At 43.1% G+C, this 20490-nt stretch overlaps 1 protein-coding gene across 7 annotated transcripts in view; it reads left to right on the top strand.

Annotated features, from left to right (window-relative positions):
* NEK6 (NIMA related kinase 6) overlaps positions 1-20490 on the top strand; it is a 345606-nt gene that overhangs the window by 205342 nt on the left and 119774 nt on the right. The window contains exon 1 of one of the 7 annotated variants that reach the window (XM_068249739.1): positions 323-568. The exons of the other annotated variants lie outside the window; for them this stretch is intronic. The gene's annotated coding sequence lies outside the window, so the exon portion shown is untranslated. Of the gene's footprint in view, positions 1-322; positions 569-20490 lie in introns of those variants that run through there. 7 annotated transcript variants of the gene reach the window in all.

Raw genomic sequence — 20490 nt, 5'->3', positions numbered from 1 at the left:
GTCCCATTACATATTTTACTTGTATCCTCTGGGTGAGAGTTCACTATTCCGTTTTGGTACCTTAACTGTGCGCTGGACTTGGTCCACATCCTTTATCCTGTGAACACAGTTTTGCCGTCCAAAGCATTTTGAATAGTTGAATGTAAGTGTTCTTCCTGAGTGCCCACACAGGCTCGCCAGCATGAAATGCCACACATCTTAAATTGCAGAAGAGGGGAAGGCTGCTGTGCTGACTCACTGTGCAGGCATGCGCTCGGGGGCATTCGTACATCTCACAAACCCAAACTTCAGCCACAGCTATTTTTTTTTCTCCAGTAGAGCAGAAAAAGTGTCAGAAAAGCTCTTTCTGGTATACAGAGCAAAAGTATTCATCTGCTTCCCCGGCTCATAAAAATAGCAGTAATCTGACATAAGTCAGCTTTCCTGGCTCAACTAGAAAAGCAAGTTCATCTAAAACGATTGACACGGAGACACGGAAAAGCTGCAAGCTCAATTGTTTTACTGTTTACTTACCTGGGACTTCCTGCTTCTATAATTCACTTTTTTAAAAGTGAAATATACCCTGTAGGTAAGGAAGAATCACTTCATTATTTTTCTTCTTAAAATACCAAATCATTTTGTGTGTGTGTTTAATTCTACTATGAATTGTGTAACTGCTTAGAAGTACAGTAAATATAAGTAGAAAAAAACAGGAACGCAGAACGTTGTGTGATTCGTTTTAGTAAAAGGGGAAAAAAGAAACTTAAAAGCACTTAGGCCTAGTGCACACAAGAGCGTTTTGGCTGCGGTTTGCGATCCGCTTGCGGGTGCGGATCCGCTAGGGTAATGTATTTCAATGGGCTGGTGCACACCAGAGCGGGAGGCGTTTTGCAGAAACGCATACTCCCGGGCTGCTGCAGTATTTGGATTGCGGATGCGTTTCTGCCTCAATGTTAAGTATAGGAAAAAACGCAAACCACTCTGAAAAACGGTACTTCAGAGCGGTTTGCCAGGCGTTTTTTGTTACAGTAGCTGTTCAGTAACAGCTTTACTGTAACAATACATGAAATCTACTACACCAAAACCGCTTCCCAAAACCGCAAAATGCTAGCTACAGAAAAATAAGAAAAAGCGTTTCAAAATCTGCTAGCATTTTGCGGATCTGCTAGCGTTTTTTGGTGTGCACCGGGCCTTACAAGATGAAACACATGCAGCAAAGCAGTGGCCAGTGGCTCAGCATGTGTGGTTGATTCCTCTGGCATGTAGTATGAAGTCCCCTGTCTCTGCATGATCCTGCCTGTATGTCACACATCTCTGGGGAACTCCCCTTCCTTACAGTAAAGATAACTATCTGTAGAACATCCGTGTTTGTTGTTTGTGAAAAGCAAATGATTGGTACGCACTGGAAAGAGGCCACGGAAAATATCAGTACTTTATACAGTTTGTTGACGCAAGCCACAGTACAGTGTAGCGTTCAGCACTCTGCACTGCCCCTTAGGGCTGGTTCACACTCAGACCACAAAATGCAGTCATGCAGCGCATTTATATAAATCACAATTGCTTTAGTGAGAATGGTCCTATAAGGACACTTTGCTACAGCACTTTGCTGGCGATCGGCAAAGCGCTGAAACACTCTGGAAAAGCACCCCAGTGTGAACCAGCACTTACTCTCCATTACCTGGGCTATTTTTTTTACCTGAGACGGCACCATACATAGCACCCGCAGTGCGACGTGATGATTTGTAGGAAAAGCATCCGCACCCACTTTGCAGTGGTGGAGATGGCCTGCCCATTCGTTTGTTTTAAACATGGCTGTACTCAGGGCTGAATTTACCATAAGGCACTGAAGGCACGCGCCTACAGGCGCCTGATGATGGAAAGATGTCTCACCCATTCAGTCAGGGGCATCTTTAGCGACTTAATACTGAGGTTCCTCTAGCTACGTAATATTGAGGGTACTTCTGGCTACCTAATACTAAGGGGCACCTTTTATGAGCAAGGAAAGTAAGGGAGAAGTGACAGCTTGGGCCAACCAGCACACTTGCGGTGCAGTTTGGCGGGGGTTATAGGTTTATGGAGGATGGAGTCTAGGGTACCAGGACATCGGTGCCTATAGGCTCCTGTGAGGTAAATCCGGGCCTGGCTGTTCTGCTTCATACGTCACAATGGCCAGCAGCAGTGCAGATCTTCCCTTGGCCCTTATACTTACATGTGCTTCAAATTAGGCCCTGATCAATAATATGATACACTTTCATTATAGATGTTATTCCCATTTTATAATAGCGTTACATTGCCTGCAGTGTGCACAGTATAGGTACTCTGTACCTAAATTGATAGTAAACTTACTAGCTACAGTGGGCCTAACCCAGTTTACCTTTTCTCATAAGTTTTGTCCCAGGTGATATTTTCACATCTTACATTACATTTTAAGCCCCCAGCAAGCAAGAAAATACTCAGAATAATTTTTACAGTACTTTTTCCCCTTCTATTTGGCACTTGTTTCAATTGCAGAGTGCATAAAACAAATGGGCCAGACATTGTGACCTGATGGCCATTTGCACTTCTCTAATACCACCTAGTATTTAAATAAAGTAACATCTGCTGTTCCTTGAAGTAAAATTGGTTCTTGCATGCAGCTTTAATGCAAATTGTATTCATCTTGGATGTACGTAAATCAAGGGCACTTCCTTCCATTTCCAATACAAATTCATACTGGATTTAAAGTGTACCCGAGGTGGCATTTTACATGATGTGTATGTACAGAGCAAAACATATTATTAACCATATTAATAAGCTGTTTTACTTGCTTTATTTTGCTGTCTGAAAGAGTTAATTTCTAGGCATGGGAATGACAGCTTCTGTCTTGTTGGCACCTTGTCAGGAATATAGTAAACATCAGTAAACATCACTGATAAGCAAATTACAGCAATAAAAGTTCATAAAACTTCTGAGAGCAGGGGGAGATAGAAAAAGGTCAATAGTTTATGTATTTTCACTCAGGGACACTTTATAGACTGCCACTGAGCAGAGATAACAAAACATCCAATCTACTTTCTGAATGTTTAAATATAAAATAAAACCATGGACTATCTAGAAAAGTCATTTTTAGGAGTAGGAGGATAAATGCAATTGTTTATCTCATCAGGTTATTTTCACCTCGGGTTTACTTTAACTCCCTTACACATTATTCTAAACTCCAGAACATTTTTGCATAGAAGTAGTCTTTTAAAAAGTTACAAAAACGTAAACATTATTATTTTTTTTTTTTGTATGTACTGTATTTCCATTAAGATTTACCTAAGATTTGTGTATGCATACCTTGTGGAATGCCCAACAGTCTATGATTACTTCTATTAATATTAAAACAGTGTTGAAATTTGACAAATACAGAAATTCTTGCTGAGTTCATTGTTTCTTCTCTGAATACATTTGTATACTGACGTGCACATGTTAGGAAATGGTGGAGTGGACGTTAGCTACTTGTACAGGTGCTGCAAATATTGGTTATTCCAAGCCTGTTAAGGCAATCATGGAAATATCCTTCTTATCTGTGGTCTTCCTGTAAAGCTGATATGAGTTGTAAACGGTGTGAAGGCGGGATATCAGTAGACATAAAACAGAGTTGCTAAAATCCTCCTTTTTTCAGCAAATATTAACCATGCCAGTAATCTGTCTATAAATATTTATCTTGGTCTTCTTAACCAAGCCTTTGTAGCATCAACCTTTATTGTTGATTCATTTTTTCACTTTGACAAGATGAATTAAGTAAAATTCTACAAATCTCATTGCATATTGTATATCACTAGTATATATTTTTCTGCACATGCTGTTTTGAAATGACTGTAACTGTGTTCACATTTGGTTTGTGGGATGACCTTGATGTTCTTGACTTGATTTAAAAGTATTTTAGCTAAAACAGTAGAATCCCTTTATAGTAAACTCCCAGTTTATACAAATCTCAAGCGTTGCAGTGAAAATGGTCCTATAGGGATACATTTGTCACATCGCTTCACTATTTGCCGGCGATCATCAAACACTCCTCAAAAACATCCAAGTGTGAACCAACCCAGTGCTGTTTCACAACAAGAGCTCTTTTGAAGAGCTTTTTCTGATTGCCAGCGCTTTCCTCCTCTAGTCTGTTGCCCCAGGGGACCACTATTAACTTGAAGGGGGCTGTTAGCTGGCACTAGAACCCGAGGCAATTGTCCAATGTGCCCCTATGGAAGTGCCAACCCTGTCTAGAGAGTATGCATTAGTCACTTTTTGCAGTGAATTTTTTTTTTTTATGGCCCAATAGACTTTGATTGACAGGCAGCCTATTGGGCCAAAGTGCGGGGATTACATCCTTTGAAGTGACTGGACCCGAAGGGGCTCAGGGCGGGATGAGTGGAGTGCCCGTTATTTGCAGAGAGCGGCCTTAAAGGACTTACGAGGCGAAATTCATAAAAAAAGTTAATTACCTCATTGCAAAAGCAGACCTCAGGGCAGACGAACAGCACCTTGCTTGTCATTATCAGGTGCTTTATGAGTCTAATCCAGTCTTCATTACAGGTCCCGACCCTCCCCAGGGTCACCTTATAAGAATCGCCGCTTTAAAATTATCTCCTGCGCAGCTCTCATAGCCGGAGCTGCGCAGGATTACAGCCCCATCGTTTCCGCCCTCTCTCTGTGTGCTCTATTATACGTCATGTGGGCGGCTCCACATGACCACCCACATGACTTACTACACAGTGCCAGCCAGCCGCGCCCCCTCAGCAGAGAATACAAGCGCTGAGCGACTGGGGTGGGTCGGAACCTGTAATGAAGACTGGATTAGGCTCATAAAGCACCTGATAATGACAAGCAAGGTGCTGTTCGTCTGCCCTGAGATCTGCTTTTGCAATGAGGTAATTAACTTTTTTTATGAATTTCGCCTCGTAAGTCCTTTAAGTTACCAGCTCTCGCTATGCTGCACTACCGCAGCATAGCGTGCGCTCAGCCCCCACTCCACTGACTGCTTAATTACGCATGCTGCACTGCCACTAGCGTACTCTGAGTAAAAAGTAAGTAGCGATGCTATATTAGCGCTCGTGACTGTAATTTACTTGTGCTGTTTGGCAGAGCTATTGTTAGTGAATCAACCCCCTTAGTGTGGATTTTTTTTGGTGTTGTAACTAAGGCAGGGTACACACCTTGACATATACGTATTCCTGCAATGCAAATGCATGTAAAAAAACAGCCTATGTAAATCTATGGGCTTGTTTATATCTAATGGGAGTTTTCGCATATGGAAAAAAACTGACAGCCTGCAGCATCTTTTTAGACACACCAAGCCTTTACTTGTTTTTAGCATTAGCTACTAGTGGCGTAGCAATAGGGTGTGCAGAGGTTGCGAGCGCACCATGGCCCTTGGGCCAGAGGAGCCCTGAGGGGCCCTCCCTTAACCTCAGTATTAGCTCTTTATGGTAATGTGCCAGTAATAATTACTTCTATAGATGCTTTGAACAGTAGTAAGCATTACCAAACTGTTCCCCATCCCCTTCTTGCACCTTTGGCACTATGGCTGTACTTGGCAGGTTGTGGTGCACCGTATCAATTGTTATGTAAAGAGTGCTTGAGGGGTGCAATGTAAAACTTGCACTGGGGCCCATAGCTCCTTAGCTACCCCACTGTTAGCTACTGTGGAAAAGAAATGAAAATGTTTCCTCATACATATATACCTGGTGCTTAGCAGAGAAAAAAAATGACACGTTTGTGTTTAATGTCACATGTAAAAGTGTGAACAGCAGCTAACTGTTGCTGCCGTAGGTTCAATCTTTATGTTGCAACTGCATTGTCTGTTGTAAACACTCTGCAGGTGTGGGGCGAGTATTATCTGCAGCATCCTTGTTGGCACATTGGGCGAAGAGTTTACACTTGGGAGTGCTATAAGTGGTGATTTACATGTGCAGGAAAAAGCAATAGGAAATGACAGAGTAACAAGAACACCTATTGTATATTAGCAAGCCTGAACGGAAATCTCTGAAAGTCAGACTGTGATTGCAACACAAAGAGAACAGGATAAGAATGTGGTTGCAGAACATGACACGTATTTTTCATGCTCATGTAATATGCTGAGCAAGCCAAGATTCTGTTGACCTCTCTGCTGCCACACCAGGCTGCGTGGAGCGGGAGCGCATTTCTCAGAAGCCAACAGGTGGAAAACAGTTTACTATGCCTGCTTTATTTATTCAACAAACGTCAGGCATTTCTTACTCCTGTGTACATTTTGTGGTTTGCTACAAGCATGCAAAATGCAGATAAAACCCGAAGCTTAATCTCTTAATAGAACACCGCGAGGCCTGTTTAGGCAGAAAGTTCCTCCTTGCACACATTCACTGTGAATGAATTGTTGACCATCTGGCTCACACACCCACTGTACACTGAATGTTTATACTGAGGAATGAACCGACCCTAGTGTATATATGTTGCGGTTTGGTGTTGAATATGGGAATTTTACTTAAAACCATGACAATTCCACACGGTTGGAAAACAAACATTGTGAAAGTACATATTTCTGGGCATTCCATTCTATATACAACTATCCTGGTGAGGTCTGGGTCATCCCATAGTAAAGCTATGCACAGACACTAGATAATTGTTGCCTTATCGGTTTGTGACTAGAGCGGCTAAAGGTGGCCACACACCATACAATTTTTTAAATATCTGTTCAATTTAAGAATCTCAATCAATTTTTCTGGCTGATTGTAACATTTGAAAAATATGACTAATGTACCACACACGTATGTTCAATTTTTCCCCAATTATGATAAAAATGATTGAAAACTCTGACAAAATTGCTAGGGTGTGTATATTAATGAATTGACAATCTAACATACACCATACAATCTTGAAGAAAAATAAAATTGAAGAAAAATATCTGGCATTCTGGATCGATAAAAATCGAAGAAAACGGTAAATCCGACCGGATTTTTCAGTCGAATTTAAAAAAAGCTTTCGATTTTTTGGGGAGATCCGATCGTTTTTATCGAATTGCCGTAAAATCGGATCATTTTATTGTATCGTGTGTGGCCACCTTTAGGCTCTGTTCTCACTTAAGCAGAGGATCAGCCATTTTTATGTCCGTTCTCCGCTCCACAGTAAACGGCTCCCATTTTATAAATAGGAGCCGTTGACACTTGTCACGCTGCTACGGATCCCTGTGATCCAATGCAGTAAGCGGACCACTCGTCTGTGCGGTCTGCGATAATTCTGGGCAGGCGTATGTGTTCCCTCATATTGTATATGGGGGAGCTCATCTGCCCTGGGCTACAGCCACACCGCATCATACCATCGGCTCCTGCTGGCCGCAGGTGGTCCGGCGCAAATGGAACCACAGCCTAAGAGCTTGTTCACATTATAAGCGATTTTGCTTATTTTTAAGCGATGGCGATTTTAAAAATCGCTTTAAAAGCGCTTGTGCAATGTTAGCTGATGTGAGTGTTCTCACATGAGCGATGAACTTTTTGTATCTAATGGCAAACTCCTGCACCATTTCCAGAGCATTTGCGATTCAATAGAAAGTATAGCAAAATTGCTAAGCGATTGAAAAAGCGATTTGCTGAGCGCTTTAATGAATAAATACATTGGGCTTGATTCACTAAGACAAATAGCGTGCCTTATCAGAGATAACACGCCTTATCAAAGTTAACACGCCTTATCAGAGTAGCATAGCGAACTTACGCCTGCTAATTGGCAATGATGAGAGCTCCACTCGTCCTGCTCTGAGCCCCTGTGGGTTCCTAGCGCTCGCTATGCTACTCTGATAAGGCGTGTTAACTCTTTTAAGGCATGTTAACTTTGATAAGGCATGCTATTTGTCTTAGTGAATCAAGCCCATTGGGCGTGATTCACAAAGCCGTGCTGTTTAGCACGGGTGTGCTAAACAGTTAGCACGTGAAGTGTCGTTCGCAAAGTGCCACGATTTGCGCGATCGCGGAATTTCGCACGTGCAAATTTGCGCGATTCGCTGCAATTTGCACGCGCAAAAGTACGCGATCGCACGAATCGCGGCACTTTGCGCGCGCAAAAGTCCACGAACGGCACTTCACGTGCTAACTGTTTAGCACACCCGTGCTAAACAGTTAGCACGGCTTTGTGAATTAAGCCAATTGTGTTTATACATTTCCAGGTCAAAGAGTTCACTTCCTGATTGACATCAGGAAGTGAACAAAACATCGCAACACAAAAGTGCTTAGAAAAGCTCTTTTCTAAGCGAAAATCGCTCTGGAAGTGCTTACAAAATCACTCACAAAATCGATCAGCGCTTGCAATTGTGCTGGCAACTAGGCCTTAATGAGGTCTTAAACTGTAGTAAAAATAACATAATGAATAAAATGATAGTAAAGCTATGTACTATCAATGGTGGTGCCTTGGCTTAACTAGTTGGACAAGCGTCTTCCTCTCTCTGGTAAGCTCATTGCGACCTCTATAACTCTCTCCTCCCTTCTAACTGGATTCACTCTTATCTGTTTGACACGTTTTTCACATGGATCTCGATTGATTTATATTCATTTACACTGGATTTCATATTTACATTTTTGTCTTGTTGGTATACCCTGATTGTTCCCTCGTGTCCTCACTCAGTATACACCTCTGTGGTACCTGCCATTGGTGCACAGCGTACAGCTGCTAAACTCTTGCTGCAATAATAAGCTTAAAGGAGTACTGTAGGGTGGTAGGGGGAAAAAGAGTTGAACTTACCCTGGGGCTTCTAATGGTCCCCTGCAGGTGTCCTATGCTCGCGCAGCCACCCACGGATGCTCCGGTCCCTGCCTCCAGTTTACTTCTGTAATTTCCGACTTTAAAGTCGGAAAACCACTGTACTTGTGCAGCCTTGTCCTCGTTCCCGCTAACATCAGCAGGAGCGTACTGCACAGGCCCAGACTACTGGGCCTGCACAATACACTCCTGGTGGCGTCAGAGGGAGCGAGGGCATGGCCGCAAAGGTGCAGTGGTTTTCCGACTTTAAAGTCGGAAATTCCAGAAGTGAACCGGAGGCGGGGACCGGAGCATTGGTGAGTGGCTGCGCGGGCACAGGACGCCTATGGGGGACCATTAGAACCTAGGTAAGTTCAACTCTTTTTTTCCCCCTACCCCACTACAGTACTCATTTAATATTGCATTTGCACTTTTTAAACTAATTATTTACTTTTTATATTGTGGATTGTAATTACTGAGGGCCACTTACCACATGATTTATATAATTTGGGTTTCCCACCACTGATGCTTTATTATATGGTTATCATTACTGTTTTTGTAGTGGTTTACATTGGGAACTCAATACTATGCTAAATAATTGTATTGAGTAGACTTTGACCTTCTGATTACCATGCCTTCTTTTTATTTGTTTTTAACGTATTTTGATAGGCCAATAAAACATATATTGGAACATTATTGATTGGTTTTAATGTAATTAATATTATTATAGGAAGCAATAATCCTAATTTTAAATGACATTTTAATGTACTTGCCTCTGTTTTGTGATACTAAATGCTGCAGATTGGCTACTAGTCAGGTAATAGGTGCTGCAGTAAGGCCTGTTTCACGTGGGAGGCTTAAGGCGGTGAATTACAGCTGCTTCTCTGCATCGGCATGGGTAGCGGAGAGGCAGCCACTGCATTGCGTTACAGCTGACCACAGTTGCGCTCATACGTGGCTTGATGCGTTTTTTAGTACTGACATTTGCGCAGTTACAAAAGCTGCTGTTCAGATGCATTGACTTTCAGCCAGTCTTCATTCTTTTATAAACAAGCCTGTGTAATTGTATTAATGCAACTCCAACTGCAAGATCGTTCATTTATTAACTCTCCTGATCCCACTGGGTTCTGATATGATCTACAGTAGGTAAAGGTTACAAACCGCTGTGATATGGTGGCCTCCTCTTCACTGCCAGTGCTAAGTGCTAGAAAGTGCTCAGTCAGTGCACAGGAGCAGTTACCAGGCGCTGAATTCACTACATTCTGCCTCTCATATGATAGAGGTGTAATTATGGGATTTTAGTGTTTGTAGCTCTGGCTTTTAGTTTACCTTTTTGTAGCTTGTTCCCAGAATGAAGTTTTTCACTTCCCGTCATTTCTCTAAGCGTGTCACCAATCTAGTACTGCTTTGTAAATGTTTTAAGTATAAGAATTGAACAGCTCCATTAATCATAACCGCTCACCCTGCTAGTTTGGATAGATTCCCATTCATTTCTGGAATAACTGTGGGAGTTAGCTACTGTGATTCCACTCCTTTCTACGCCATGCAGATTTTCATGCTGAAATCTATTGGAAATCTGTCTGCAGTGTGTGGGCAACCAATAGATCCTCTTGTGTGTGGTTCGGTGTAAGGGCCCATTTCCTCTATCGCAATTTCGCATGCGTTTTTCGCATGTGAATTCGCATAGAAATACAAGTGAATGGGACTGTTTCCACTTGTCAGGATTCCTTTGCGTTTTTCTGTGCAGAAAAAAATCCGCATGGCGGAGCCATCAGAATTCGCATACCGCATACCGCTATACGAATCACATACAATGTATTTCATAGGAAATTTGCATGCGGTTTGGGTATGCGAATTTTCATGCGAATTCGCATAGAAACAATGGAAAATCACACCAGCACTGCCATAGTTAAATTCGCATACATCGTCATCCATGCGAATTCGCATGAAAAAAAAGTGCAGCATGAAAATTCGTATGAAAATTTGCATAGACCCGCATGCGGAATTCGCATCCGCATGCAAATTTTTCCCGCAACGATTCCCACCGCACAAGTGGAAATGCAGCCTTAGTCATGCAGAAAATCAAAAGACATAACAACAAAAGGTGTTTAGATGATATCTTTAATAACTCACTGTACAAGAGTTCTTTGCAAGCTTTCGAAATTTTAAGTTTCTTCTTCAGGCACTATAGAGAACTGGAGCAGAACTGTACAAAATTGATTTAACATACAGAGGTTTACCATATTTTTTGTACCATAAGACACACTTTTTCTTTTCCAAAAGTGGGGTGAAAAAGTCAGTGTGCCTTATAGTCCGAATGTGCCACATATACTCCCCGCAGAGTTGGAACTGCAAAGTGCAGCAGAAGCCTTTATTACCTGTTTTTCTAGAAGCCAGCAGGATTCCTCTATCTTCTTCTGTCAGGCTTGTGGAAGTGGAGTGTCTACAGGGAGTTTTGGTCAGTCTGGTGCAGGGGGGGATCAGCGAAACTGTAGGCAGCATGTCCCATGATTCAGAAGCCATGCGGAGAGCGTGCACAGTGGATGGACAGAGGAATATGCTTGCTGGACAACCGGAGTATCAGCTGCTGCCATGAAATGGAGGCCTAGACGATGTAAGCAGGTTTCCCAGGATAGTGTTCTGCCCCCTAGCCGGTCCAGTGTGGCACAATCAGACACTGCACAGCCACGCTCTGACTCCTGCCACTTCCTGGTCCTGACTAACAATGTGTGACCCCGGCGTCAGCTACTTTCCCTGCAACGCCCCCTCCTGGAATGGCTGCTGGCCCTGCACAGCATTAGGATTGGTGGAGACGGGACTTTTAGGTCCTGCCCGCAGAGCTATCGGAGCCATTACTATTGGCTGGTGGCTAGACACCAATAGGTAGGCACAAACCATAATCAAATTGTCTATCAGAGAACAACAGTTAATACTATAGGTAATATTAGATCTTCTCTGATCAAATTCAGTCAGACAGGGATGTATCTGATGGTCGATCTGGTGGCAAATAGACAGCTGTATAACCATCTTAAAACTTGTGACTAAAATTGTTAAGTCCTTCCTACTGGAAAATGGACTGTTTGGGGAGCAGTCTGGAAAATCTGTTATTGCTACATCAGGGTACTCCACAAAACATTAAAGTGGAGTGATTCATTACCCAAAACGGCAGGAAGTATATTGCATGCTTTTATATACCAATCATGTTTACAGTCTCAGCTAGGGCCTTTCATGTTTTATTATTCATACAGTACAGAGGAGATGAGCTGGGCTTGTGGATCTGTGTCACCTGAATAACTTCTAAATTAATGTCATCCTGTCAGTTAAAAAAAAAAAAAAATCTGTGTAGAGAACTTGCCTTGGTGTGTGTGTGTGTGTGTGTGTGTGTGTGTGTGTGTGTGTGTGTGTGTGTGTGTGTGTGTGTGTGTGTGTGTGTGTGTGTGTGTGTGTGTGTGTGTGTGTGTGTGTGTGTGTGTGTGTGTGTGTGTGTGTGTGTGTGTGTGTGTGTGTGTTACATTTAGCTCCTGCCAGTACAAGTAAAAGCCTTGCCCAGTATTTCACGTAGAGCTGGGCCTTGTTTGTGTTATGAGTTCTATCTCCGGCTCATAATGGAGGTGATATTGCATGCAGTGTGTCATGTTTGCTTTGGGAATGAATTACATTTTAGAAATGTCACGTGTCTGTCTGAGACTGTTGAGAGACAAAACCACAATCATGCTGTGTGGGTTCTGTAGATAGAGGCCGTGGCAATATTGCCTGATTGGGGATGTGTGTAAAGCATAGCTAAAGAGCTAGTTTCCCCACTCTGATCGCATGATCAAAAAATGGACAACAGGCAAACCAGCTGATATGTCTCAGCCTTCTCTGCTGCAGGACCTCATAATACTAGCTTGTGTGCATGTACAAAAGCTTTCTGGATCGCCTGCCACACAGTATCTGCAGATTTACACCAGGTAAGCAGTGTGCTTAGTGGCTTTTGTTCAGTCATGCAATTGGATTAAGGGTTTCTAGATATTATTTATTATGTATGGAAGGAAATGTGTGTATGATAAAGACGCTGATATTTACAAATATCACTGTTTTAGGAGATATCAGGGCATGGGTACATTGACAAGTATAGTAAGTCCGAAGTTTGAGTTCTTAGTGTAAAAGATCAAAAAGTATATTTTGAAACCAAACTAAAATCAACAGACAGCAGGGCTAGTTCAGACTGCTAACAAAGTCATCATTGCTCTGTGCTTTACCTACCAGAGCAGTCATTTTTCATAGTGTAATGGGTGTGAAGCCTCTGCTTCAGCATCTGGTTGTCTGCAGCTCTGATGGCAGCTCCTGTCAAACATCTGCCTGGGCAGAGCTTCCTATAGATTAACACTAGGTCAGGATTTCTCAACCAGGGTTCCTTGAGTACTCTGCAGGGGTTCCTTGGCATGTTCCCCCATCGTGAGGGAAGTATAATAGAGCACATAATAATAGGTGGTACTTCAACAAGAAGCACTAAATTGGGGGGTCAGGAGACAGTATAATGAGTGGCAGTGTAATAGGGAGTAGAGAGGTAAACAGCCACACCTACTTTTAAAGACCATGCCTCCTCCAAAATAAATGCAGGGGTTCCTTTAGATCAAAAAATTGTTTGCAGGGGTTCCTTGAGATCCCAAAGTTATTTGCAGGGTTCCTCCAGGGTACGAAGGTTGTTGCTGAACTTGTGCGCACTAAAATCTCTGTCTGTATTTAAGTTTAGTCTTTAGTTGGTAGGCACAGTGCATGGAGCCTGAATGACTAAATGGGTCTTCACCTCAGAATTCTGCAAGGGTTGATGCGCCATCACCCCTAATGTCCATCAAAGTACTGTGCTTCCCTGTAGTCACTGAGTCACAACCCCTAGAATTTCCCCACCAGTGACCAAAAGTACTTGCACTTCATGGAGTGAGGACCGGATGGGGACCAGGCTGGTGTCTTAGCATAGGCATTGTCATGACTAGCTGAAGAATGGGGAGGCGTCAGGTGGATGAAGTTGGAAACAAGGCTAAGGTCAAGGTAGGTGACAAACTGTCAAAATCAGTAATTTAGACCAAAATTTGGAGCCCATGGAGATCACATAAGGGCAAAAATAAGAAGCCAGGTCACAATTTAGCATCACACACTAATAAAGACTCTAGACGTAGACTAGCAAGGACTAGCACCAAGCTCCAGAAGATACAGCAGCGTCCTTTAAAATAATGTAAGGGGCCTAATCAGCCACACACTGAGCGCTTGAGCATGCATGTTCTTGTTTTAGAAGTTATGGCACACGTGTATTCCAGAATGGACACACATGCCACAAAATTCATAAGATGCTGGTGACAGCCTGGGCTTTTTACGTGTAGCTCAAACCAGTTGCCACGGTCGCACAGATGATTCCCAACACACATGATCACTAGCAAATCAAAATACTTTTACATCAGATACTGCACTTATTAGATATTCACATAATCCACATCTCAGGGAGAAAGAAATGGACCAACACCAAACACAGGCTTTTATATATGGGGAAAAAAGGGAACCAGGAGACCTCCACCCTTTGGAAGGAATGCACGTACCATTAGGACGTAGATCTGCTTCGTCCCATAGCTAAGGCATTAAATGATCACTGCATGATTCTTAAAACTTCTGTTACACTATCTGTGCTGGATAATCTGTAGTGTATTAGAATGTTACACTATTAGTGCTGGATAATCTGCAGTGTATTATAATGTTAGATCTCTGTGCCCAAGACGAAGCAAATTATGCATAAATAGTTTTCCAGCTAGTTTACGTAGCCTGTCATTTTTTGTTATAGGCTCTTGGCATTTTAGATATTTCACAGCACAGTCACCTTGTATGTTCTACTCATTACATTTTATTATCACACCACTTTTCCTGGCTATCAGAGTATTTTTTCTTAGTACTGCACATTTAGGTAGCGATATATGTCTCATATTTGAGACATTTCAACTTTTTTTTGTGCTGAATACTTGAATGGAGTTTTTTTGTGTCATTGTTATAACTGTTTTATACTTTGGTTGGTATTTTTATATTTTTATTCTCTGAAGAAAGTTGAAAGAGGAATCTTTGAAATACCAGATTGTGACATTTTCCTGCTTGTTTGCCATTGCTATAAAGCAGATTCTTGTCCAGTACATGAACATCGTAATAACGTAAAAACTCTGTAGTATGGAGTCCGTTGATGCCCTTAATTCACTTGAGCTTCACTGCTACTATTTATAAAACTCTTTTGCCATTTTGCCAGAAAAATCTCACCCTGTGAAAAGAATCACCTGACATCTGGATTCAGCCTTATACCCAGAATGAATACAAGTTTAGAAATATCTAAAATCAGTAATAGTATTGAACATTATGGTCATTGTTTAATTAAAATAAAAAGCATCCCAAAGACTCTAGTCCTGCAGAACTTTTTCTGTCCAGGGATTCCATATGGAGGCAATGCAGAAGGTGTTTTAAATCAAACTCTTAACCTTACTTCATTTATTCTTACCTCTGTCATTAATATTATTTAGTATTTATCAATTGACCGTCCCTCAGAATGGCTCACAATCTAATCCCTACCATAGTCATATGTCTATCTATGTATCACGTAGAGTATGTATCCTAGCCTAGGGACAATTTTTGGGATGTGTGAGGAATTCGGAGTGCCCGAAGGAAACCCATGCAGACGCAGGGAGAAAATACAAACTCCATGCAGACTCCTGGCTGGGATTCGAATCGGGGACCCAGCGCTGCAAGGCGAGAATGCTATCCACCATGCCACCGTGCTGCCAGTGCTGTCATGTTCTGCATTCCTAAAAACATTTTCCTAATGCCAGATCAGCCTGCGCAGTAGTGTGTGGTGTCCTGTCCCACAGCAGTGCGGCTGCGCTCATTCACGGACGGGAGAACTGCCCCGATCGACAAACCCTTGGGGTCCCATTGATGGATCGGTGGAGGTGAGGGGGACAGGGGAAGCCTCTGGATTATGCAGAGGCTTCCCTCTATTGAGAAAAGTCCCCATTTGGGGCACTTGTTCCCTTCATGTACACTTTGAGCATCTCTCCCAATTTTTCCCTCCATCTCCCACCATGCCTAAGTACAGAGTTTTTGAACTTTGATGTCATATGACCTCCCCTCCTCCATGGAGAAGTGAGATCTCACCAAGATTTTACTTATGCAGACAATAATAGTATGACTTTCCACAATGCAATTGTGTCATTTGTAGTGAGGCAGCATATAAGGCATCCTATCCAACTGCTACTGAGCCCCAACTCTGTATTGATAGTTGAAGGCAAGTAAATAGGCAGAGTTAATTGCTTTTCCTTTCATTAGTTAATTTAGTTTGAAAATGTGGTTTCTTATTCTTGCAAGTGCCCATTTATGATGGACACCCTAGTGCCAGGATTAAAGAGAACCCGAGGTGGGTTTGAAGAATATTATCTGCATACAGAGGCTGGATCTGCCTATACAGCCCAGCCTCTGTTGCTATCCCAAACCCCCCTAAGGTACCCCTGCACTCTGCAATCCCTCATAAATCACAGCTACGCTGCTGACAAACAGCTTGTCAGAGCTGACTGTGTTTATCTCTATAGTGTCAGTCTGCTGCTCTCCCCGCCTCCTGCAGAACTCCAGTCCCCGCCTGCATCCCTTCCCTCCCTGCTGATTGGAGGGAAGGGATGGGGGCAGGGACCGGAGCTATACAGGAGGCGGGGGAGCAGCCGAGACTGACACTACAGATGTAAACACAGCCTCGCAGCATTTATGAGGGATTGCAGAGTGCAGGGGGACCTTAGTGGGGTTTGGGATAGCAACAGAGGCTGGGCTGTATAGGCAGATCCAGCCTCTGTATGCAGATAACATTCTTTAAACACACCTCGGGTTCTCTTTAATGCAAGTGGTAGTTGCTGAACTTATCTGCCAGCCGGAGGTTTGTTAAAACATCTTCCTTATTGGGTTGTTATGCGTGTAATATTTCTTATATGCTTATATGAGATGATGTAGTAATTACCATGTCTTATATTCCAAAAAACACTTAGACAGCCTATTGCAACAGAAGAGGTCTAGACCTGTTCACTGACTAAATGCAGACAAGTAGACAGTACAGTCTAGCAGAGTAAATGACTCTTGACTTTAAAATACACTTCAGCTTAACACAATGTACAGTGGATTCTGCTATAAACAAGTCAACGTAGGGCACGGTCAATTAAATGGCTGTACATTTTAATGGATATAAGAGGGGCAGCCTCTGCTTTCTCAAGTCATTGATTGATCAAAGCAGAGGCTGCCCCTCTGCGAAACGCGTTGTCTTTTAATAAATTTTATACCCCTGTGACCCCCTCCTCTTTTATATAACCCTTAGTTATAGTTTTAGTAGTGGTCCCTCTCCTCCATTCCACTCATGCGGACTAATTGACGCCTCAGTTACATACAGGCGGTTGCGTATGTCCCTTTCCTTATGCGGAGACACAGACGCATATGCCACGCAATCTTAGTGCGGCTGGGTACCTACGTCCTGTGCTCCGCAGTTACGCTTGTGTAGAGCGCCAGGAGGAGTGACGTCACTTCCACCACGCCAGAGCGGAGAGCCTGGTCCCCGGCTAGGTAAAGAGGGACGCCTGCTTATCGGGGCTGTGTACGCTGTACTAGCCACAAAAGATAAAGGTGAGACCCATCCTGCTGAAGTCCTTCCTTGAAGTTACTGGGAGTCTCAGAGCGCCCCTTCTCTTTGTTTGTTCCTTTTATCATCTGACTGTACACAATGTATGGCAAATACAGGTAATGAAGTGGTGCTTAGAACAGCACTCTTGTCTTTTCTCAGGCTTGATTCTTTGCACTTGCACTATAGTAATTTGTTTTTAATGTGGCACTATACCCACCCACGTAACACTCTGTTAAAGGGGACCAACATTCATGTACACACAGTACTATATATGGTAAAAGAAAGCTCTGGATACTGTACCAGCAATTTGTCCAGCCTGGCTATGCAGCCTCCAGGTATACTTAACCTTGTAGTCCACCAAATGTTCAAGTTGCTCCTTTGCAGTTGAGAATGTACCAGGACATGCTGGGCCATTTCTGTCCCTTGGAGTTTACTATGATGAGATTATACTGTAATAACATAAGTAAGACATCTGAAACAGTGACAAAAATGACCCTTAAATTCATACTACTACTAAAGTGTTTTATTCTTATTCTTTGTGCCAACTAGGACAATTGTTTTGAAACAAACGTTACTGCAAAGGAGGAAGCATATGAGATGGTCCACTAGTTCTTTATGTACCAATACAAGTTTATGTTATAGTGCTAATACACAGGCATATTATCTGCAACAAGTATTTGTTTTAGAATCTGGTTTTCTTCTGTGATCCTTGTTTAACCATTATCCACATGAATAACTTTCAAGTATCACAGAAGATATTGGCACTGGTGTAAGACCCGGTTCATACAGCACGGATCAAAAACTGATCCGTGTAAAAACCGATTCATTAAAGGGGTTCTTTTGCGAAAAAAGTAGGCAGTTAAAAAATGTGACATATGACAGGTTTTGGGCCAGTCCATCTTTTTAAGGCCCGGTTCACATTAGCGGTGGCCGTCCGGAATCGCCGTGCCGGAGCCGGACCGCTTGCAGAACGGACGGAACGGACGCACGGCATGGTAATGAAAGCCTATGCGTCCGTTCACATGCGTCCGTTCTGCCGGACCGGAGCCGGACCGGATCCGGGCCGGATCTGGACTCCGGCGTCCGTTCCAACATGCGCTATTTTTGGGTCCGGCTCCTCCGGCAGCCGTATCCGGGGCGGAGCCGGACTGCACCATCCGGCCAATACAAAGCAATGAGAACCGGAGAGCGCACAACACACTGGCTAAAAATCCGGATGTTCTACCCCACTTCCTATGCGGATTGTTGCGGCGATTTTGGATGGGGACACATGGGCAAGCATTTTGGAGTGGAGCAGCAGTGACTTTACACGAGCTGGAGATGTTGGCAGCATGTCGGAGGTGGAGGTGAGTGCTAAACAGCAGAGGGCCTGATTCCACAGGTCCCCCTTCTGCTGACCTCCCAGACCCCAACATTTTATTTGGTTTGTACTTAACTTTTGCCAAACGGATCCGGATCGCATCCTGATGAACACCTGATGCAACCTGACCGGATCCGGATCGGATCCGGATCAGAACCGTACGGTTCCGATCCGGATCCGGTCAGGTCATCCGGTCCGTTTGGCAGACAACCGCAAGTGTGAACCGGGCCTAAGGGGGATTCTCAGGGCTTTCTTTGTTTTCAATAGCATTTCCTGAACAACAGTTGCAAAATCTGACATAATAGTGTGCAAGTGATTAGGCCGGCTGGTATCTTGCTATTTTGGCAGTTAAACTGCTGTTCAGGAACTGCTGTTGAAAACAAAGAAAGCCCTTAGAATCCCCCTTAAAAAGATGGACTGGCTCAAAACCTGTCATCTGTCACATTTTTTAACTGCTTACTTTTTTTGCGAAAGAACCCCTTTAAACAGATCAGTTTTTATTGGGCAACAGTTTTTCATCCCTGAGCCTCCATTCCGGCAGATTCAGAAAAATCACATCCTCCCCAAACTTGCGCTCCGTTCTTCAGAACTGACCGAACGGATCAGTTTTGAACAGAGTAATGTGAATGGATCTCACTGATTAACATAGGATCTGTTCACATCCATTAGGATCCAGTCCATTTTAGTCCACTAAATGGACTGTTTTTTTAATTCCAGTGTGCACTGGCCCTCATGGTTTCTGTTGACCACACAATGATGGAGAAATTCTAGACCAATTTTGAGTGCTCGTATTGAGAAAGTAATTAATGAAAATATACTTCAAGCAATTGTCTATGATATTTTCCTTCCTGACTACACCCACTAAATATCCAGTCACAATGATTTGTAAGTGTTTTCAGATCTAGGGGTGTGATCACTCCCCTCTTAGCATTCTGTCATGCCCCTTCCCTGGATGGTCCAGAGGCTTCCCTGATCTTTCTATGTTGCGCCTGTGCTGCGTCATTCTAAATAATCTAAAACAAAATAACTCTTGTCTGTGCTCACTGCACTTATTTTCACCTCAACTTCACTTTAAAGAGACTCTGTAACAAAAATGTCATCCTTTTTTCTACTATCCTACAAGTTCCTAAACCTATTCTAATGTGCACTGGCTTACTGCAGCACTTTCTACTATCACCCTCTCTGTAATAAATCAACGTATCTTTCCCCTGTCGGATTTGTCGCCCTGTGTCTGGAAGGCTGCCAACTCTTCAGTGTTGTTGATCTGTTATGCACGCCCCCCTCCACGCCCCCTCTATGCACACTCCCGTGTGTGTTATTTAGATTAGGCAGCTGTCTGTGCTCTCTTGTCAGTGAGAGAATAGAGCTTGCCTTTTACAAGCTGAATAAATCGTCCTCTGTTAGGCTGTGAAAGGAGCTGGGCTGTCACATGAGGAATTACAGACATCACAGAGCTGTCTGCAAGAAGAAACAATCAGCCTGTCACTCTTCAGTGGATGATAGCTGCAGGGGGAAAGTAAACACACAAATGATCTCTTGAGATTTCAAAGGAAGGCTGTATACAGCCTGCTTGTGTATGGATGTATTTTCTATGTGTGGACATACTGTACATCAACCTACTTCCGGTTTTGGTGGCCATTTTCTTTGTTTATAAACAAACTTTTTAAAACTATTTTTGACTACTTTTAATGCGGCGAAATTGTGACAGAGGGGAATAGGAGATGTCCCCTAACGCACTGGTATGTTTACTTTTGTGCGATTTTAACAATACAGA

This window comes from Hyperolius riggenbachi, chromosome 8 (assembly GCF_040937935.1).
Source record: "Hyperolius riggenbachi isolate aHypRig1 chromosome 8, aHypRig1.pri, whole genome shotgun sequence".
NCBI classification, from domain to species: domain Eukaryota; kingdom Metazoa; phylum Chordata; class Amphibia; order Anura; family Hyperoliidae; genus Hyperolius; species Hyperolius riggenbachi.
This window is presented reverse-complemented; position numbering and strand designations above follow the sequence as displayed.